The sequence below is a fragment of the Triturus cristatus genome, chromosome 8, assembly GCF_964204655.1.
Source record: "Triturus cristatus chromosome 8, aTriCri1.1, whole genome shotgun sequence".
NCBI lineage: Eukaryota > Metazoa > Chordata > Amphibia > Caudata > Salamandridae > Triturus > Triturus cristatus.
The window spans coordinates 739,217,034-739,239,466 of NC_140591.1; the positions used below are offsets into that span (position 1 = coordinate 739,217,034).

At 41.8% G+C, this 22,433-nt stretch overlaps 7 non-coding genes across 7 annotated transcripts; all 7 read right to left on the reverse strand.

Moving 5' to 3' along the window:
* Positions 1 to 496: 496 nt before the first annotated feature.
* On the reverse strand, positions 497 to 568 carry TRNAP-UGG (transfer RNA proline (anticodon UGG)). Its single transcript has one exon. It is a non-coding gene; the product is annotated as a tRNA-Pro (tRNA).
* A 4,711-nt stretch (positions 569 to 5,279) lies between these two features.
* Positions 5,280 to 5,351, reverse strand: TRNAP-UGG (transfer RNA proline (anticodon UGG)). Its single transcript has one exon. It is a non-coding gene; the product is annotated as a tRNA-Pro (tRNA).
* A 2,325-nt stretch (positions 5,352 to 7,676) lies between these two features.
* TRNAP-UGG (transfer RNA proline (anticodon UGG)) lies at positions 7,677 to 7,748 on the reverse strand. Its single transcript has one exon. It is a non-coding gene; the product is annotated as a tRNA-Pro (tRNA).
* A 4,712-nt stretch (positions 7,749 to 12,460) lies between these two features.
* Positions 12,461 to 12,532, reverse strand: TRNAP-UGG (transfer RNA proline (anticodon UGG)). The gene has a single exon. It is a non-coding gene; the product is annotated as a tRNA-Pro (tRNA).
* A 4,712-nt stretch (positions 12,533 to 17,244) lies between these two features.
* TRNAP-UGG (transfer RNA proline (anticodon UGG)) lies at positions 17,245 to 17,316 on the reverse strand. The gene has a single exon. It is a non-coding gene; the product is annotated as a tRNA-Pro (tRNA).
* A 2,314-nt stretch (positions 17,317 to 19,630) lies between these two features.
* Positions 19,631 to 19,702, reverse strand: TRNAP-UGG (transfer RNA proline (anticodon UGG)). Its single transcript has one exon. It is a non-coding gene; the product is annotated as a tRNA-Pro (tRNA).
* A 2,315-nt stretch (positions 19,703 to 22,017) lies between these two features.
* On the reverse strand, positions 22,018 to 22,089 carry TRNAP-UGG (transfer RNA proline (anticodon UGG)). Its single transcript has one exon. It is a non-coding gene; the product is annotated as a tRNA-Pro (tRNA).
* Positions 22,090 to 22,433: the final 344 nt, after the last annotated feature.

Sequence of the window (22,433 nt, forward strand, 5' to 3'; positions counted from 1 at the left end):
AACCAACAGATACATCCACACGCCGATTACTTTAGTGTTTTGAGAGAATTCCCTTTCTTGGAACGAGATTGCATGAAATAATCTTCAGGGCTTGGACAATTCCATGGCAAAACGGCACCTATCAACATTGTAGCCAACACAATATAACAACTGTTTCTGCCCGGTTTCGAACCGGGGACCTTTCGCGTGTGAGGCAAACGTGATAACCACTACACTACAGAAACAGATACCTACAGTTGATTTTTCTGTAATGAAACTGCTCCGAACTGGCTATTCCATGGGCCTCTGGCTTTAGATTTCTTTCATGCAACCTGCCCGACATCCCTAGCTGAACGCTCGTACATGCCATGCAAGACCAGATGTTTGGTATTAGCTCAGACTGGGCAGGGCTGAAGCATGAGACTCTAGCAAAGAATTATCCACTACTGCAAAGAAAAAATTGATGTTGGTTTTGAAACGCAAACTTCAAAACAACTTGAAAAGAGTACCAAGAAAAGGGCTCGTCCGGGATTTGAACCCGGGACCTCTCGCACCCAAAGCGAGAATCATACCCCTAGACCAACGAGCCCTCAAAATCCTCTTACCTCTCAAAAGCTAATACCGGCTCTAAGCCCGCAATGAAGATCATGCTGGTATCTTTATGATGCTTGGTCTGTGAATACGCATGAAAGTCAGTCTCAACTTACCCTTTCTCAAACGATAGCACTATCATTTACAAGTGTCTCCTTTTATTCCGTCCCAGCTTTGGACACGTCTTACAGGAAGTCAGCCCTTATTTATATATTTCTTCAGTGGCTGAAGCTTAATGAGAAAGAGTAACAAGTTGTTCATAACAACATAAGAAACACATTGTGCATTTTCTCTCAAATACTCCTTCACTTTGTGCCAAAAGAAATACCAAGGTGAATACCTAGGCCACAGATTCAAGCTAAAGATCTTCCTGCTGAATGCAAGGCGCAATAAAAACTGCATATCGCTGGACTAAAGCATTCCTTGCATAGCCTCTAACATCATAACATAACTGAGCTGCTAGCAGCAAGCTAACCAATACCTTTCTGAAATGAGAATGACATGTGCTTATCTGCTCAATCAGTGCTCAATCAGGCTCGATCAGGCGAGATTTGGAAAAGGTGGAAAGGGTCCAAGTGGATGCCCCTTCCTTTTTAGGGTGGGTCCTGCTGACTATCATAGGATTGCTTGTAAAAGTGGCCAGGGTCAGAGGAAAAGCTGCCAACACTTCTTAGCGTTCTCTATAGATGCAGCCATTTTCTGTGACTGTAATTTCGGCCTTTTCCCAGAAGTCTCTATTCTGCCTATGCAAATTAACAAAAGCAGTGCTTATTCCTCACTTGCTCAAATGTCCTTCCTGTCCAGAAAGCTCTGATTAAGCATGCTTATTTTCTTTTTCTGGGATATTTTAAATTGTTTCGCTGTCCAGTCTGTGGCAGTAGAAAGCTGCTTATGATGCCAGGTTTTGATGAATCCCCAAGGTACAAGTACAGAGGAATATATCAGTCTCTAGGATATGGAACTTTTAGCTAACACATCACAATATGTGATGCTTGCCAAGAAAACACTACATTCTGGAGCGCTGATGATCAGAACATTCTGCTCCTGAAGGATAGAAAAGACAGCTTGATTGAAATAAAGTCTGTTTATATTGACGCTCTCTCTCTCCCTATATATACATACATGCGTACACACACACACACAGGTATGTCATGCATTTCTTCAGATTTGTTTCAACCATTTACCATTTATTGGAGAATCCCTACTTTTCAAGTGACTGCAAATGAAGTCATCTCTGGCACTTTTTGTGCAAAGTAAGAGACACACATGACACCTTTTTATAAAAGTCATCGGTTTCTTTGTTACTGTGTACTTTCAAAGCATGGGGCTTTCACACGTCAGGTAAACCTGATTACCACTACACAACAAAAGCAGATGCAGCTTTCTTATCTATGTCGTGATAGAACAGTTGTGAATTGAGTAGAAGAAGGGCCCTGATGTGATACTTATTACATGCAGCCTGTAAGATAGTCAAACATGCAGGCTAGGAAGGAAGATGCAAATATCAATGTATTAGAAAAACACCTAAAGGCGAGTGATATGCTTTCATTCATGCATGGCTAGGAAAAATCGCCATACTGTTGCAAACATTCTTACACCACCAACTGGAAATAAATGATTCTGACATTAAACGTAAAGGTGACAATGCATTTGTATCATCACCTTGAGAAGGATCATCTTGGAATTGAGCCGAGGGCCTCTGCACTCAAAGCCAGAAACACTCCACTAAAATAAGATTCCTGTTGGTGCCAACAATTCTCCATGTTAATGCTTGTTCTAGGTGAGCAGTGAACCGATTGCAGGGCTCTTTTGAAAGCAAGGTCTGAGAACCAACAGATACATCCACACGCCGATTACTTTAGTGTTTTGAGAGAATTCCCTTTCTTGGAACGAGATTGCATGAAATAATCTTCAGGGCTTGGACAATTCCATGGCAAAACGGCACCTATCAACATTGTAGCCAACACAATATAACAACTGTTTCTGCCCGGTTTCGAACCGGGGACCTTTCGCGTGTGAGGCAAACGTGATAACCACTACACTACAGAAACAGATACCTACAGTTGATTTTTCTGTAATGAAACTGCTCCGAACTGGCTATTCCATGGGCCTCTGGCTTTAGATTTCTTTCATGCAACCTGCCCGACATCCCTAGCTGAACGCTCGTACATGCCATGCAAGACCAGATGTGTGGTATTAGCTCAGACTGGGCAGGGCTGAAGCATGAGACTCTAGCAAAGAATTATCCACTACTGCAAAGAAAAAATTGATGTTGGTTTTGAAACGCAAACTTCAAAACAACTTGAAAAGAGTACCAAGAAAAGGGCTCGTCCGGGATTTGAACCTGGGACCTCTCGCACCCAAAGCGAGAATCATACCCCTAGACCAACGAGCCCTCAAAATCCTCTTACCTCTCAAAAGCTAATACCGGCTCTAAGCCCGCAATGAAGATCATGCTGGTATCTTTATGATGCTTGGTCTGTGAATACGCATGAAAGTCAGTCTCAACTTACCCTTTCTCAAACGATAGCACTATCATTTACAAGTGTCTCCTTTTATTCCGTCCCAGCTTTGGACACGTCTTACAGGAAGTCAGCCCTTATTTATATATTTCTTCAGTGGCTGAAGCTTAATGAGAAAGAGTAACAAGTTGTTCATAACAACATAAGAAACACATTGTGCATTTTCTCTCAAATACTCCTTCACTTTGTGCCAAAAGAAATACCAAGGTGAATACCTAGGCCACAGATTCAAGCTAAAGATCTTCCTGCTGAATGCAAGGCGCAATAAAAACTGCATATCGCTGGACTAAAGCATTCCTTGCATAGCCTCTAACATCATAACATAACTGAGCTGCTAGCAGCAAGCTAACCAATACCTTTCTGAAATGAGAATGACATGTGCTTATCTGCTCGATCAGGCTCGATCAGGCGAGATTTAGAAAAGGTGGAAAGGGTCCAAGTGGATGCCCCTTCCTTTTTAGGGTGGGTCCTGCTGACTATCATAGGATTGCTTGTAAAAGTGGCCAGGGTCAGAGGAAAAGCTGCCAACACTTCTTAGCGTTCTCTATAGATGCAGCCATTTTCTGTGACTGTAATTTCGGCCTTTTCCCAGAAGTCTCTATTCTGCCTATGCAAATTAACAAAAGCAGTGCTTATTCCTCACTTGCTCAAATGTCCTTCCTGTCCAGAAAGCTCTGATTAAGCATGCTTATTTTCTTTTTCTGGGATATTTTAAATTGTTTCGCTGTCCAGTCTGTGGCAGTAGAAAGCTGCTTATGATGCCAGGTTTTGATGAATCCCCAAGGTACAAGTACAGAGGAATATATCAGTCTCTAGGATATGGAACTTTTAGCTAAAACATCACAATATGTGATGCTTGCCAAGAAAACACTACATTCTGGAGCGCTGATGATCAGAACATTCTGCTCCTGAAGGATAGAAAAGACAGCTTGATTGAAATAAAGTCTGTTTATATTGACGCTCTCTCTCTCCCTATATATACATACATGCGTACACACACACACACAGGTATGTCATGCATTTCTTCAGATTTGTTTCAACCATTTACCATTTATTGGAGAATCCCTACTTTTCAAGTGACTGCAAATGAAGTCATCTCTGGCACTTTTTGTGCAAAGTAAGAGACACACATGACACCTTTTTATAAAAGTCATCGGTTTCTTTGTTACTGTGTACTTTCAAAGCATGGGGCTTTCACACGTCAGGTAAACCTGATTACCACTACACAACAAAAGCAGATGCAGCTTTCTTATCTATGTCGTGATAGAACAGTTGTGAATTGAGTAGAAGAAGGGCCCTGATGTGATACTTATTACATGCAGCCTGTAAGATAGTCAAACATGCAGGCTAGGAAGGAAGATGCAAATATCAATGTATTAGAAAAACACCTAAAGGCGAGTGATATGCTTTCATTCATGCATGGCTAGGAAAAATCGCCATACTGTTGCAAACATTCTTACACCACCAACTGGAAATAAATGATTCTGACATTAAACGTAAAGGTGACAATGCATTTGTATCATCACCTTGAGAAGGATCATCTTGGAATTGAGCCGAGGGCCTCTGCACTCAAAGCCAGAAACACTCCACTAAAATAAGATTCCTGTTGGTGCCAACAATTCTCCATGTTAATGCTTGTTCTAGGTGAGCAGTGAACCGATTGCAGGGCTCTTTTGAAAGCAAGGTCTGAGAACCAACAGATACATCCACACGCCGATTACTTTAGTGTTTTGAGAGAATTCCCTTTCTTGGAACGAGATTGCATGAAATAATCTTCAGGGCTTGGACAATTCCATGGCAAAACGGCACCTATCAACATTGTAGCCAACACAATATAACAACTGTTTCTGCCCGGTTTCGAACCGGGGACCTTTCGCGTGTGAGGCAAACGTGATAACCACTACACTACAGAAACAGATACCTACAGTTGATTTTTCTGTAATGAAACTGCTCCGAACTGGCTATTCCATGGGCCTCTGGCTTTAGATTTCTTTCATGCAACCTGCCCGACATCCCTAGCTGAACGCTCGTACATGCCATGCAAGACCAGATGTTTGGTATTAGCTCAGACTGGGCAGGGCTGAAGCATGAGACTCTAGCAAAGAATTATCCACTACTGCAAAGAAAAAATTGATGTTGGTTTTGAAACGCAAACTTCAAAACAACTTGAAAAGAGTACCAAGAAAAGGGCTCGTCCGGGATTTGAACCCGGGACCTCTCGCACCCAAAGCGAGAATCATACCCCTAGACCAACGAGCCCTCAAAATCCTCTTACCTCTCAAAAGCTAATACCGGCTCTAAGCCCGCAATGAAGATCATGCTGGTATCTTTATGATGCTTGGTCTGTGAATACGCATGAAAGTCAGTCTCAACTTACCCTTTCTCAAACGATAGCACTATCATTTACAAGTGTCTCCTTTTATTCCGTCCCAGCTTTGGACACGTCTTACAGGAAGTCAGCCCTTATTTATATATTTCTTCAGTGGCTGAAGCTTAATGAGAAAGAGTAACAAGTTGTTCATAACAACATAAGAAACACATTGTGCATTTTCTCTCAAATACTCCTTCACTTTGTGCCAAAAGAAATACCAAGGTGAATACCTAGGCCACAGATTCAAGCTAAAGATCTTCCTGCTGAATGCAAGGCGCAATAAAAACTGCATATCGCTGGACTAAAGCATTCCTTGCATAGCCTCTAACATCATAACATAACTGAGCTGCTAGCAGCAAGCTAACCAATACCTTTCTGAAATGAGAATGACATGTGCTTATCTGCTCAATCAGTGCTCAATCAGGCTCGATCAGGCGAGATTTGGAAAAGGTGGAAAGGGTCCAAGTGGATGCCCCTTCCTTTTTAGGGTGGGTCCTGCTGACTATCATAGGATTGCTTGTAAAAGTGGCCAGGGTCAGAGGAAAAGCTGCCAACACTTCTTAGCGTTCTCTATAGATGCAGCCATTTTCTGTGACTGTAATTTCGGCCTTTTCCCAGAAGTCTCTATTCTGCCTATGCAAATTAACAAAAGCAGTGCTTATTCCTCACTTGCTCAAATGTCCTTCCTGTCCAGAAAGCTCTGATTAAGCATGCTTATTTTCTTTTTCTGGGATATTTTAAATTGTTTCGCTGTCCAGTCTGTGGCAGTAGAAAGCTGCTTATGATGCCAGGTTTTGATGAATCCCCAAGGTACAAGTACAGAGGAATATATCAGTCTCTAGGATATGGAACTTTTAGCTAACACATCACAATATGTGATGCTTGCCAAGAAAACACTACATTCTGGAGCGCTGATGATCAGAACATTCTGCTCCTGAAGGATAGAAAAGACAGCTTGATTGAAATAAAGTCTGTTTATATTGACGCTCTCTCTCTCCCTATATATACATACATGCGTACACACACACACACAGGTATGTCATGCATTTCTTCAGATTTGTTTCAACCATTTACCATTTATTGGAGAATCCCTACTTTTCAAGTGACTGCAAATGAAGTCATCTCTGGCACTTTTTGTGCAAAGTAAGAGACACACATGACACCTTTTTATAAAAGTCATCGGTTTCTTTGTTACTGTGTACTTTCAAAGCATGGGGCTTTCACACGTCAGGTAAACCTGATTACCACTACACAACAAAAGCAGATGCAGCTTTCTTATCTATGTCGTGATAGAACAGTTGTGAATTGAGTAGAAGAAGGGCCCTGATGTGATACTTATTACATGCAGCCTGTAAGATAGTCAAACATGCAGGCTAGGAAGGAAGATGCAAATATCAATGTATTAGAAAAACACCTAAAGGCGAGTGATATGCTTTCATTCATGCATGGCTAGGAAAAATCGCCATACTGTTGCAAACATTCTTACACCACCAACTGGAAATAAATGATTCTGACATTAAACGTAAAGGTGACAATGCATTTGTATCATCACCTTGAGAAGGATCATCTTGGAATTGAGCCGAGGGCCTCTGCACTCAAAGCCAGAAACACTCCACTAAAATAAGATTCCTGTTGGTGCCAACAATTCTCCATGTTAATGCTTGTTCTAGGTGAGCAGTGAACCGATTGCAGGGCTCTTTTGAAAGCAAGGTCTGAGAACCAACAGATACATCCACACGCCGATTACTTTAGTGTTTTGAGAGAATTCCCTTTCTTGGAACGAGATTGCATGAAATAATCTTCAGGGCTTGGACAATTCCATGGCAAAACGGCACCTATCAACATTGTAGCCAACACAATATAACAACTGTTTCTGCCCGGTTTCGAACCGGGGACCTTTCGCGTGTGAGGCAAACGTGATAACCACTACACTACAGAAACAGATACCTACAGTTGATTTTTCTGTAATGAAACTGCTCCGAACTGGCTATTCCATGGGCCTCTGGCTTTAGATTTCTTTCATGCAACCTGCCCGACATCCCTAGCTGAACGCTCGTACATGCCATGCAAGACCAGATGTTTGGTATTAGCTCAGACTGGGCAGGGCTGAAGCATGAGACTCTAGCAAAGAATTATCCACTACTGCAAAGAAAAAATTGATGTTGGTTTTGAAACGCAAACTTCAAAACAACTTGAAAAGAGTACCAAGAAAAGGGCTCGTCCGGGATTTGAACCCGGGACCTCTCGCACCCAAAGCGAGAATCATACCCCTAGACCAACGAGCCCTCAAAATCCTCTTACCTCTCAAAAGCTAATACCGGCTCTAAGCCCGCAATGAAGATCATGCTGGTATCTTTATGATGCTTGGTCTGTGAATACGCATGAAAGTCAGTCTCAACTTACCCTTTCTCAAACGATAGCACTATCATTTACAAGTGTCTCCTTTTATTCCGTCCCAGCTTTGGACACGTCTTACAGGAAGTCAGCCCTTATTTATATATTTCTTCAGTGGCTGAAGCTTAATGAGAAAGAGTAACAAGTTGTTCATAACAACATAAGAAACACATTGTGCATTTTCTCTCAAATACTCCTTCACTTTGTGCCAAAAGAAATACCAAGGTGAATACCTAGGCCACAGATTCAAGCTAAAGATCTTCCTGCTGAATGCAAGGCGCAATAAAAACTGCATATCGCTGGACTAAAGCATTCCTTGCATAGCCTCTAACATCATAACATAACTGAGCTGCTAGCAGCAAGCTAACCAATACCTTTCTGAAATGAGAATGACATGTGCTTATCTGCTCAATCAGTGCTCAATCAGGCTCGATCAGGCGAGATTTGGAAAAGGTGGAAAGGGTCCAAGTGGATGCCCCTTCCTTTTTAGGGTGGGTCCTGCTGACTATCATAGGATTGCTTGTAAAAGTGGCCAGGGTCAGAGGAAAAGCTGCCAACACTTCTTAGCGTTCTCTATAGATGCAGCCATTTTCTGTGACTGTAATTTCGGCCTTTTCCCAGAAGTCTCTATTCTGCCTATGCAAATTAACAAAAGCAGTGCTTATTCCTCACTTGCTCAAATGTCCTTCCTGTCCAGAAAGCTCTGATTAAGCATGCTTATTTTCTTTTTCTGGGATATTTTAAATTGTTTCGCTGTCCAGTCTGTGGCAGTAGAAAGCTGCTTATGATGCCAGGTTTTGATGAATCCCCAAGGTACAAGTACAGAGGAATATATCAGTCTCTAGGATATGGAACTTTTAGCTAACACATCACAATATGTGATGCTTGCCAAGAAAACACTACATTCTGGAGCGCTGATGATCAGAACATTCTGCTCCTGAAGGATAGAAAAGACAGCTTGATTGAAATAAAGTCTGTTTATATTGACGCTCTCTCTCTCCCTATATATACATACATGCGTACACACACACACACAGGTATGTCATGCATTTCTTCAGATTTGTTTCAACCATTTACCATTTATTGGAGAATCCCTACTTTTCAAGTGACTGCAAATGAAGTCATCTCTGGCACTTTTTGTGCAAAGTAAGAGACACACATGACACCTTTTTATAAAAGTCATCGGTTTCTTTGTTACTGTGTACTTTCAAAGCATGGGGCTTTCACACGTCAGGTAAACCTGATTACCACTACACAACAAAAGCAGATGCAGCTTTCTTATCTATGTCGTGATAGAACAGTTGTGAATTGAGTAGAAGAAGGGCCCTGATGTGATACTTATTACATGCAGCCTGTAAGATAGTCAAACATGCAGGCTAGGAAGGAAGATGCAAATATCAATGTATTAGAAAAACACCTAAAGGCGAGTGATATGCTTTCATTCATGCATGGCTAGGAAAAATCGCCATACTGTTGCAAACATTCTTACACCACCAACTGGAAATAAATGATTCTGACATTAAACGTAAAGGTGACAATGCATTTGTATCATCACCTTGAGAAGGATCATCTTGGAATTGAGCCGAGGGCCTCTGCACTCAAAGCCAGAAACACTCCACTAAAATAAGATTCCTGTTGGTGCCAACAATTCTCCATGTTAATGCTTGTTCTAGGTGAGCAGTGAACCGATTGCAGGGCTCTTTTGAAAGCAAGGTCTGAGAACCAACAGATACATCCACACGCCGATTACTTTAGTGTTTTGAGAGAATTCCCTTTCTTGGAACGAGATTGCATGAAATAATCTTCAGGGCTTGGACAATTCCATGGCAAAACGGCACCTATCAACATTGTAGCCAACACAATATAACAACTGTTTCTGCCCGGTTTCGAACCGGGGACCTTTCGCGTGTGAGGCAAACGTGATAACCACTACACTACAGAAACAGATACCTACAGTTGATTTTTCTGTAATGAAACTGCTCCGAACTGGCTATTCCATGGGCCTCTGGCTTTAGATTTCTTTCATGCAACCTGCCCGACATCCCTAGCTGAACGCTCGTACATGCCATGCAAGACCAGATGTGTGGTATTAGCTCAGACTGGGCAGGGCTGAAGCATGAGACTCTAGCAAAGAATTATCCACTACTGCAAAGAAAAAATTGATGTTGGTTTTGAAACGCAAACTTCAAAACAACTTGAAAAGAGTACCAAGAAAAGGGCTCGTCCGGGATTTGAACCTGGGACCTCTCGCACCCAAAGCGAGAATCATACCCCTAGACCAACGAGCCCTCAAAATCCTCTTACCTCTCAAAAGCTAATACCGGCTCTAAGCCCGCAATGAAGATCATGCTGGTATCTTTATGATGCTTGGTCTGTGAATACGCATGAAAGTCAGTCTCAACTTACCCTTTCTCAAACGATAGCACTATCATTTACAAGTGTCTCCTTTTATTCCGTCCCAGCTTTGGACACGTCTTACAGGAAGTCAGACCTTATTTATATATTTCTGCAGTGGCTGAAGCTTAATGAGAAAGAGTAACAAGTTGTTCATAACAACATAAGAAACACATTGTGCATTTTCTCTCAAATACTCCTTCACTTTGTGCCAAAAAAAATACCAAGGTGAATACCTAGGCCACAGATTCAAGCTAAAGATCTTCCTGCTGAATGCAAGGCGCAATAAAAACTGCATATCGCTGGACTAAAGCATTCCTTGCATAGCCTCTAACATCATAACATAACTGAGCTGCTAGCAGCAAGCTAACCAATACCTTTCTGAAATGAGAATTACATGTGCTTATCGGCTCGATCAGGGCTCGATCAGGCGAGATTTAGAAAAGGTGGAAAGGGTCCAAGTGTATGCCCCTTCCTTTTTAGGGTGGGTCCTGCTGACTATCATAGGATTGCTTGTAAAAGTGGCCAGGGTCAGAGGAAAAGCTGCCAACACTTCTTAGCGTTCTCTATAGATGCAGCCATTTTCTGTGACTGTAATTTCGGCCTTTTCCCAGAAGTCTCTATTCTGCCTATGCAAATTAACAAAAGCAGTGCTTATTCCTCACTTGCTCAAATGTCCTTCCTGTCCAGAAAGCTCTGATTAAGCATGCTTATTTTCTTTTTCTGGGATATTTTAAATTGTTTCGCTGTCCAGTCTGTGGCAGTAGAAAGCTGCTTATGATGCCAGGTTTTGATGAATCCCCAAGGTACAAGTACAGAGGAATATATCAGTCTCTAGGATATGGAACTTTTAGCTAAAACATCACAATATGTGATGCTTGCCAAGAAAACACTACATTCTGGAGCGCTGATGATCAGAACATTCTGCTCCTGAAGGATAGAAAAGACAGCTTGATTGAAATAAAGTCTGTTTATATTGACGCTCTCTCTCTCCCTATATATACATACATGCGTACACACACACACACAGGTATGTCATGCATTTCTTCAGATTTGTTTCAACCATTTACCATTTATTGGAGAATCCCTACTTTTCAAGTGACTGCAAATGAAGTCATCTCTGGCACTTTTTGTGCAAAGTAAGAGACACACATGACACCTTTTTATAAAAGTCATCGGTTTCTTTGTTACTGTGTACTTTCAAAGCATGGGGCTTTCACACGTCAGGTAAACCTGATTAACACTACACAACAAAAGCAGATGCAGCTTTCTTATCTATGTCGTGATAGAACAGTTGTGAATTGAGTAGAAGAAGGGCCCTGATGTGATACTTATTACATGCAGCCTGTAAGATAGTCAAACATGCAGGCTAGGAAGGAAGATGCAAATATCAATGTATTAGAAAAACACCTAAAGGCGAGTGATATGCTTTCATTCATGCATGGCTAGGAAAAATCGCCATACTGTTGCAAACATTCTTACACCACCAACTGGAAATAAATGATTCTGACATTAAACGTAAAGGTGACAATGCATTTGTATCATCACCTTGAGAAGGATCATCTTGGAATTGAGCCGAGGGCCTCTGCACTCAAAGCCAGAAACACTCCACTAAAATAAGATTCCTGTTGGTGCCAACAATTCTCCATGTTAATGCTTGTTCTAGGTGAGCAGTGAACCGATTGCAGGGCTCTTTTGAAAGCAAGGTCTGAGAACCAACAGATACATCCACACGCCGATTACTTTAGTGTTTTGAGAGCATTCCCTTTCTTGGAACGAGATTGCATGAAATAATCTTCAGGGCTTGGACAATTCCATGGCAAAACGGCACCTATCAACATTGTAGCCAACACAATATAACAACTGTTTCTGCCCGGTTTCGAACCGGGGACCTTTCGCGTGTGAGGCAAACGAGATAACCACTACACTACAGAAACAGATACCTACAGTTGATTTTTCTGTAATGAAACTGCTCCGAACTGGCTATTCCATGGGCCTCTGGCTTTAGATTTCTTTCATGCAACCTGCCCGACATCCCTAGCTGAACGCTCGTACATGCCATGCAAGACCAGATGTTTGGTATTAGCTCAGACTGGGCAGGGCTGAAGCATGAGACTCTAGCAAAGAATTATCCACTACTGCAAAGAAAAAATTGATGTTGGTTTTGAAACGCAAACTTCAAAACAACTTGAAAAGAGTACCAAGAAAAGGGCTCGTCCGGGATTTGAACCCGGGACCTCTCGCACCCAAAGCGAGAATCATACCCCTAGACCAACGAGCCCTCAAAATCCTCTTACCTCTCAAAAGCTAATACCGGCTCTAAGCCCGCAATGAAGATCATGCTGGTATCTTTATGATGCTTGGTCTGTGAATACGCATGAAAGTCAGTCTCAACTTACCCTTTCTCAAACGATAGCACTATCATTTACAAGTGTCTCCTTTTATTCCGTCCCAGCTTTGGACACGTCTTACAGGAAGTCAGCCCTTATTTATATATTTCTTCAGTGGCTGAAGCTTAATGAGAAAGAGTAACAAGTTGTTCATAACAACATAAGAAACACATTGTGCATTTTCTCTTAAATACTCCTTCACTTTGTGCCAAAAGAAATACCAAGGTGAATACCTAGGCCACAGATTCAAGCTAAAGATCTTCCTGCTGAATGCAAGGCGCAATAAAAACTGCATATCGCTGGACTAAAGCATTCCTTGCATAGCCTCTAACATCATAACATAACTGAGCTGCTAGCAGCAAGCTAACCAATACCTTTCTGAAATGAGAATGACATGTGCTTATCTGCTCAATCAGTGCTCAATCAGGCTCGATCAGGCGAGATTTAGAAAAGGTGGAAAGGGTCCAAGTGGATGCCCCTTCCTTTTTAGGGTGGGTCCTGCTGACTATCATAGGATTGCTTGTAAAAGTGGCCAGGGTCAGAGGAAAAGCTGCCAACACTTCTTAGCGTTCTCTATAGATGCAGCCATTTTCTGTGACTGTAATTTCGGCCTTTTCCCAGAAGTCTCTATTCTGCCTATGCAAATTAACAAAAGCAGTGCTTATTCCTCACTTGCTCAAATGTCCTTCCTGTCCAGAAAGCTCTGATTAAGCATGCTTATTTTCTTTTTCTGGGATATTTTAAATTGTTTCGCTGTCCAGTCTGTGGCAGTAGAAAGCTGCTTATGATGCCAGGTTTTGATGAATCCCCAAGGTACAAGTACAGAGGAATATATCAGTCTCTAGGATATGGAACTTTTAGCTAACACATCACAATATGTGATGCTTGCCAAGAAAACACTACATTCTGGAGCGCTGATGATCAGAACATTCTGCTCCTGAAGGATAGAAAAGACAGCTTGATTGAAATAAAGTCTGTTTATATTGACGCTCTCTCTCTCCCCATATATACATACATGCATACACACACACACACAGGTATGTCATGCATTTCTTCAGATTTGTTTCAACCATTTACCATTTATTGGAGAATCCCTACTTTTCAAGTGACTGCAAATGAAGTCATCTCTGGCACTTTTTGTGCAAAGTAAGAGACACACATGACACCTTTTTATAAAAGTCATCGGTTTCTTTGTTACTGTGTACTTTCAAAGCATGGGGCTTTCACACGTCAGGTAAACCTGATTACCACTACACAACAAAAGCAGATGCAGCTTTCTTATCTATGTCGTGATAGAACAGTTGTGAATTGAGTAGAAGAAGGGCCCTGATGTGATACTTATTACATGCAGCCTGTAAGATAGTCAAACATGCAGGCTAGGAAGGAAGATGCAAATATCAATGTATTAGAAAAACACCTAAAGGCGAGTGATATGCTTTCATTCATGCATGGCTAGGAAAAATCGCCATACTGTTGCAAACATTCTTACACCACCAACTGGAAATAAATGATTCTGACATTAAACGTAAAGGTGACAATGCATTTGTATCATCACCCTGAGAAGGATCATCTTGGAATTGAGCCGAGGGCCTCTGCACTCAAAGCCAGAAACACTCCACTAAAATAAGATTCCTGTTGGTGCCAACAATTCTCCATGTTAATGCTTGTTCTAGGTGAGCAGTGAACCGATTGCAGGGCTCTTTTGAAAGCAATGTCTGAGAACCAACAGATACATCCACACGCCGATTACTTTAGTGTTTTGAGAGAATTCCCTTTCTTGGAACGAGATTGCATGAAATAATCTTCAGGGCTTGGACAATTCCATGGCAAAACGGCACCTATCAACATTGTAGCCGACACAATATAACAACTGTTTCTGCCCGGTTTCGAACCGGGGACCTTTTGCGTGTGAGGCGAACGTGATAACCACTACACTACAGAAACAGATACCTACAGTTGATTTTTCTGTAATGAAACTGCTCCGAACTGGCTATTCCATGGGCCTCTGGCTTTAGATTTCTTTCATGCAACCTGCCCGACATCCCTAGCTGAACGCTCGTACATGCCATGCAAGACCAGATGTTTGGTATTAGCTCAGACTGGGCAGGGCTGAAGCATGAGACTCTAGCAAAGAATTATCCACTACTGCAAAGAAAAAATTGATGTTGGTTTTGAAACGCAAACTTCAAAACAACTTGAAAAGAGTACCAAGAAAAGGGCTCGTCCGGGATTTGAACCCGGGACCTCTCGCACCCAAAGCGAGAATCATACCCCTAGACCAACAAGCCCTCAAAATCCTCTTACCTCTCAAAAGCTAATACCGGCTCTAAGCCCGCAATGAAGATCATGCTGGTATCTTTATGATGCTTGGTCTGTGAATACGCATGAAAGTCAGTCTCAACTTACCCTTTCTCAAACGATAGCACTATCATTTACAAGTGTCTCCTTTTATTCCGTCCCAGCTTTGGACACGTCTTACAGGAAGTCAGCCCTTATTTATATATTTCTGCAGTGGCTGAAGCTTAATGACAAAGAGTAACAAGTTGTTCATAACAACATAAGAAACACATTGTGCATTTTCTCTCAAATACTCCTTCACTTTGTGCCAAAAAAAATACCAAGGTGAATACCTAGGCCACAGATTCAAGCTAAAGATCTTCCTGCTGAATGCAAGGCGCAATAAAAACTGCATATCGCTGGACTAAAGCATTCCTTGCATAGCCTCTAACATCATAACATAACTGAGCTGCTAGCAGCAAGCTAACCAATACCTTTCTGAAATGAGAATGACATGTGCTTATCGGCTCGATCAGGGCTCGATCAGGCGAGATTTAGAAAAGGTGGAAAGGGTCCAAGTGGATGCCCCTTCCTTTTTAGGGTGGGTCCTGCTGACTATCATAGGATTGCTTGTAAAAGTGGCCAGGGTCAGAGGAAAAGCTGCCAACACTTCTTAGCGTTCTCTATAGATGCAGCCATTTTCTGTGACTGTAATTTCGGCCTTTTCCCAGAAGTCTCTATTCTGCCTATGCAAATTAACAAAAGCAGTGCTTATTCCTCACTTGCTCAAATGTCCTTCCTGTCCAGAAAGCTCTGATTAAGCATGCTTATTTTCTTTTTCTGGGATATTTTAAATTGTTTCGCTGTCCAGTCTGTGGCAGTAGAAAGCTGCTTATGATGCCAGGTTTTGATGAATCCCCAAGGTACAAGTACAGAGGAATATATCAGTCTCTAGGATATGGAACTTTTAGCTAAAACATCACAATATGTGATGCTTGCCAAGAAAACACTACATTCTGGAGCGCTGATGATCAGAACATTCTGCTCCTGAAGGATAGAAAAGACAGCTTGATTGAAATAAAGTCTGTTTATATTGACGCTCTCTCTCTCCCTATATATACATACATGCGTACACACACACACACAGGTATGTCATGCATTTCTTCAGATTTGTTTCAACCATTTACCATTTATTGGAGAATCCCTACTTTTCAAGTGACTGCAAATGAAGTCATCTCTGGCACTTTTTGTGCAAAGTAAGAGACACACATGACACCTTTTTATAAAAGTCATCGGTTTCTTTGTTACTGTGTACTTTCAAAGCATGGGGCTTTCACACGTCAGGTAAACCTGATTACCACTACACAACAAAAGCAGATGCAGCTTTCTTATCTATGTCGTGATAGAACAGTTGTGAATTGAGTAGAAGAAGGGCCCTGATGTGATACTTATTACATGCAGCCTGTAAGATAGTCAAACATGCAGGCTAGGAAGGAAGATGCAAATATCAATGTATTAGAAAAACACCTAAAGGCGAGTGATATGCTTAAATTCATGCATGGCTAGGAAAAATCGCCATACTGTTGCAAACATTCTTACACCACCAACTGGAAATAAATGATTCTGACATTAAACGTAAAGGTGACAATGCATTTGTATCATCACCTTGAGAAGGATCATCTTGGAATTGAGCCGAGGGCCTCTGCACTCAAAGCCAGAAACACTCCACTAAAATAAGATTCCTGTTGGTGCCAACAATTCTCCATGTTAATGCTTGTTCTAGGTGAGCAGTGAACCGATTGCAGGGCTCTTTTGAAAGCAAGGTCTGAGAACCAACAGATACATCCACACGCCGATTACTTTAGTGTTTTGAGAGAATTCCCTTTCTTGGAACGAGATTGCATGAAATAATCTTCAGGGCTTGGACAATTCCATGGCAAAACGGCACCTATCAACATTGTAGCCAACACAATATAACAACTGTTTCTGCCCGGTTTCGAACCGGGGACCTTTCGCGTGTGAGGCAAACGTGATAACCACTACACTACAGAATCAGATACCTACAGTTGATTTTTCTGTAATGAAACTGCTCCGAACTGGCTATTCCATGGGCCTCTGGCTTTAGATTTCTTTCATGCAACCTGCCCGACATCCCTAGCTGAACGCTCGTACATGCCATGCAAGACCAGATGTTTGGTATTAGCTCAGACTGGGCAGGGCTGAAGCATGAGACTCTAGCAAAGAATTATCCACTACTGCAAAGAAAAAATTGATGTTGGTTTTGAAACGCAAACTTCAAAACAACTTGAAAAGAGTACCAAGAAAAGGGCTCGTCCGGGATTTGAACCCGGGACCTCTCGCACCCAAAGCGAGAATCATACCCCTAGACCAACGAGCCCTCAAAATCCTCTTACCTCTCAAAAGCTAATACCGGCTCTAAGCCCGCAATGAAGATCATGCTGGTATCTTTATGATGCTTGGTCTGTGAATACGCATGAAAGTCAGTCTCAACTTACCCTTTCTCAAACGATAGCACTATCATTTACAAGTGTCTCCTTTTATTCCGTCCCAGCTTTGGACACGTCTTACAGGAAGTCAGCCCTTATTTATATATTTCTGCAGTGGCTGAAGCTTAATGAGAAAGAGTAACAAGTTGTTCATAACAACATAAGAAACACATTGTGCATTTTCTCTCAAATACTCCTTCACTTTGTGCCAAAAAAAATACCAAGGTGAATACCTAGGCCACAGATTCAAGCTAAAGATCTTCCTGCTGAATGCAAGGCGCAATAAAAACTGCATATCGCTGGACTAAAGCATTCCTTGCATAGCCTCTAACATCATAACATAACTGAGCTGCTAGCAGCAAGCTAACCAATACCTTTCTGAAATGAGAATGACATGTGCTTATCTGCTCGATCAGGCTCGATCAGGCGAGATTTAGAAAAGGTGGAAAGGGTCCAAGTGGATGCCCCTTCCTTTTTAGGGTGGGTCCTGCTGACTATCATAGGATTGCTTGTAAAAGTGGCCAGGGTCAGAGGAAAAGCTGCCAACACTTCTTAGCGTTCTCTATAGATGCAGCCATTTTCTGTGACTGTAATTTCGGCCTTTTCCCAGAAGTCTCTATTCTGCCTATGCAAATTAACAAAAGCAGTGCTTATTCCTCACTTGCTCAAATGTCCTTCCTGTCCAGAAAGCTCTGATTAAGCATGCTTATTTTCTTTTTCTGGGATATTTTAAATTGTTTCGCTGTCCAGTCTGTGGCAGTAGAAAGCTGCTTATGATGCCAGGTTTTGATGAATCCCCAAGGTACAAGTACAGAGGAATATATCAGTCTCTAGGATATGGAACTTTTAGCTAAAACATCACAATATGTGATGCTTGCCAAGAAAACACTACATTCTGGAGCGCTGATGATCAGAACATTCTGCTCCTGAAGGATAGAAAAGACAGCTTGATTGAAATAAAGTCTGTTTATATTGACGCTCTCTCTCTCCCTATATATACATACATGCGTACACACACACACACAGGTATGTCATGCATTTCTTCAGATTTGTTTCAACCATTTACCATTTATTGGAGAATCCCTACTTTTCAAGTGACTGCAAATGAAGTCATCTCTGGCACTTTTTGTGCAAAGTAAGAGACACACATGACACCTTTTTATAAAAGTCATCGGTTTCTTTGTTACTGTGTACTTTCAAAGCATGGGGCTTTCACACGTCAGGTAAACCTGATTACCACTACACAACAAAAGCAGATGCAGCTTTCTTATCTATGTCGTGATAGAACAGTTGTGAATTGAGTAGAAGAAGGGCCCTGATGTGATACTTATTACATGCAGCCTGTAAGATAGTCAAACATGCAGGCTAGGAAGGAAGATGCAAATATCAATGTATTAGAAAAACACCTAAAGGCGAGTGATATGCTTTCATTCATGCATGGCTAGGAAAAATCGCCATACTGTTGCAAACATTCTTACACCACCAACTGGAAATAAATGATTCTGACATTAAACGTAAAGGTGACAATGCATTTGTATCATCACCTTGAGAAGGATCATCTTGGAATTGAGCCGAGGGCCTCTGCACTCAAAGCCAGAAACACTCCACTAAAATAAGATTCCTGTTGGTGCCAACAATTCTCCATGTTAATGCTTGTTCTAGGTGAGCAGTGAACCGATTGCAGGGCTCTTTTGAAAGCAAGGTCTGAGAACCAACAGATACATCCACACGCCGATTACTTTAGTGTTTTGAGAGAATTCCCTTTCTTGGAACGAGATTGCATGAAATAATCTTCAGGGCTTGGACAATTCCATGGCAAAACGGCACCTATCAACATTGTAGCCAACACAATATAACAACTGTTTCTGCCCGGTTTCGAACCGGGGACCTTTCGCGTGTGAGGCAAACGTGATAACCACTACACTACAGAAACAGATACCTACAGTTGATTTTTCTGTAATGAAACTGCTCCGAACTGGCTATTCCATGGGCCTCTGGCTTTAGATTTCTTTCATGCAACCTGCCCGACATCCCTAGCTGAACGCTCGTACATGCCATGCAAGACCAGATGTTTGGTATTAGCTCAGACTGGGCAGGGCTGAAGCATGAGACTCTAGCAAAGAATTATCCACTACTGCAAAGAAAAAATTGATGTTGGTTTTGAAACGCAAACTTCAAAACAACTTGAAAAGAGTACCAAGAAAAGGGCTCGTCCGGGATTTGAACCCGGGACCTCTCGCACCCAAAGCGAGAATCATACCCCTAGACCAACGAGCCCTCAAAATCCTCTTACCTCTCAAAAGCTAATACCGGCTCTAAGCCCGCAATGAAGATCATGCTGGTATCTTTATGATGCTTGGTCTGTGAATACGCATGAAAGTCAGTCTCAACTTACCCTTTCTCAAACGATAGCACTATCATTTACAAGTGTCTCCTTTTATTCCGTCCCAGCTTTGGACACGTCTTACAGGAAGTCAGCCCTTATTTATATATTTCTTCAGTGGCTGAAGCTTAATGAGAAAGAGTAACAAGTTGTTCATAAAAACATAAGAAACACATTGTGCATTTTCTCTCAAATACTCCTTCACTTTGTGCCAAAAGAAATACCAAGGTGAATACCTAGGCCACAGATTCAAGCTAAAGATCTTCCTGCTGAATGCAAGGCGCAATAAAAACTGCATATCGCTGGACTAAAGCATTCCTTGCATAGCCTCTAACATCATAACATAACTGAGCTGCTAGCAGCAAGCTAACCAATACCTTTCTGAAATGAGAATGACATGTGCTTATCTGCTCAATCAGTGCTCGATCAGGCGAGATTTAGAAAAGGTGGAAAGGGTCCAAGTGGATGCCCCTTCCTTTTTAGGGTGGGTCCTGCTGACTATCATAGGATTGCTTGTAAAAGTGGCCAGGGTCAGAGGAAAAGCTGCCAACACTTCTTAGCGTTCTCTATAGATGCAGCCATTTTCTGTGACTGTAATTTCGGCCTTTTCCCAGAAGTCTCTATTCTGCCTATGCAAATTAACAAAAGCAGTGCTTATTCCTCACTTGCTCAAATGTCCTTCCTGTCCAGAAAGCTCTGATTAAGCATGCTTATTTTCTTTTTCTGGGATATTTTAAATTGTTTCGCTGTCCAGTCTGTGGCAGTAGAAAGCTGCTTATGATGCCAGGTTTTGATGAATCCCCAAGGTACAAGTACAGAGGAATATATCAGTCTCTAGGATATGGAACTTTTAGCTAAAACATCACAATATGTGATGCTTGCCAAGAAAACACTACATTCTGGAGCGCTGATGATCAGAACATTCTGCTCCTGAAGGATAGAAAAGACAGCTTGATTGAAATAAAGTCTGTTTATATTGACGCTCTCTCTCTCCCTATATATACATACATGCGTACACACACACACACAGGTATGTCATGCATTTCTTCAGATTTGTTTCAACCATTTACCATTTATTGGAGAATCCCTACTTTTCAAGTGACTGCAAATGAAGTCATCTCTGGCACTTTTTGTGCAAAGTAAGAGACACACATGACACCTTTTTATAAAAGTCATCGGTTTCTTTGTTACTGTGTACTTTCAAAGCATGGGGCTTTCACACGTCAGGTAAACCTGATTACCACTACACAACAAAAGCAGATGCAGCTTTCTTATCTATGTCGTGATAGAACAGTTGTGAATTGAGTAGAAGAAGGGCCCTGATGTGATACTTATTACATGCAGCCTGTAAGATAGTCAAACATGCAGGCTAGGAAGGAAGATGCAAATATCAATGTATTAGAAAAACACCTAAAGGCGAGTGATATGCTTAAATTCATGCATGGCTAGGAAAAATCGCCATACTGTTGCAAACATTCTTACACCACCAACTGGAAATAAATGATTCTGACATTAAACGTAAAGGTGACAATGCATTTGTATCATCACCTTGAGAAGGATCATCTTGGAATTGAGCCGAGGGCCTCTGCACTCAAAGCCAGAAACACTCCACTAAAATAAGATTCCTGTTGGTGCCAACAATTCTCCATGTTAATGCTTGTTCTAGGTGAGCAGTGAACCGATTGCAGGGCTCTTTTGAAAGCAAGGTCTGAGAACCAACAGATACATCCACACGCCGATTACTTTAGTGTTTTGAGAGAATTCCCTTTCTTGGAACGAGATTGCATGAAATAATCTTCAGGGCTTGGACAATTCCATGGCAAAACGGCACCTATCAACATTGTAGCCAACACAATATAACAACTGTTTCTGCCCGGTTTCGAACCGGGGACCTTTCGCGTGTGAGGCAAACGTGATAACCACTACACTACAGAAACAGATACCTACAGTTGATTTTTCTGTAATGAAACTGCTCCGAACTGGCTATTCCATGGGCCTCTGGCTTTAGATTTCTTTCATGCAACCTGCCCGACATCCCTAGCTGAACGCTCGTACATGCCATGCAAGACCAGATGTTTGGTATTAGCTCAGACTGGGCAGGGCTGAAGCATGAGACTCTAGCAAAGAATTATCCACTACTGCAAAGAAAAAATTGATGTTGGTTTTGAAACGCAAACTTCAAAACAACTTGAAAAGAGTACCAAGAAAAGGGCTCGTCCGGGATTTGAACCCGGGACCTCTCGCACCCAAAGCGAGAATCATACCCCTAGACCAACGAGCCCTCAAAATCCTCTTACCTCTCAAAAGCTAATACCGGCTCTAAGCCCGCAATGAAGATCATGCTGGTATCTTTATGATGCTTGGTCTGTGAATACGCATGAAAGTCAGTCTCAACTTACCCTTTCTCAAACGATAGCACTATCATTTACAAGTGTCTCCTTTTATTCCGTCCCAGCTTTGGACACGTCTTACAGGAAGTCAGCCCTTATTTATATATTTCTGCAGTGGCTGAAGCTTAATGAGAAAGAGTAACAAGTTGTTCATAACAACATAAGAAACACATTGTGCATTTTCTCTCAAATACTCCTTCACTTTGTGCCAAAAAAAATACCAAGGTGAATACCT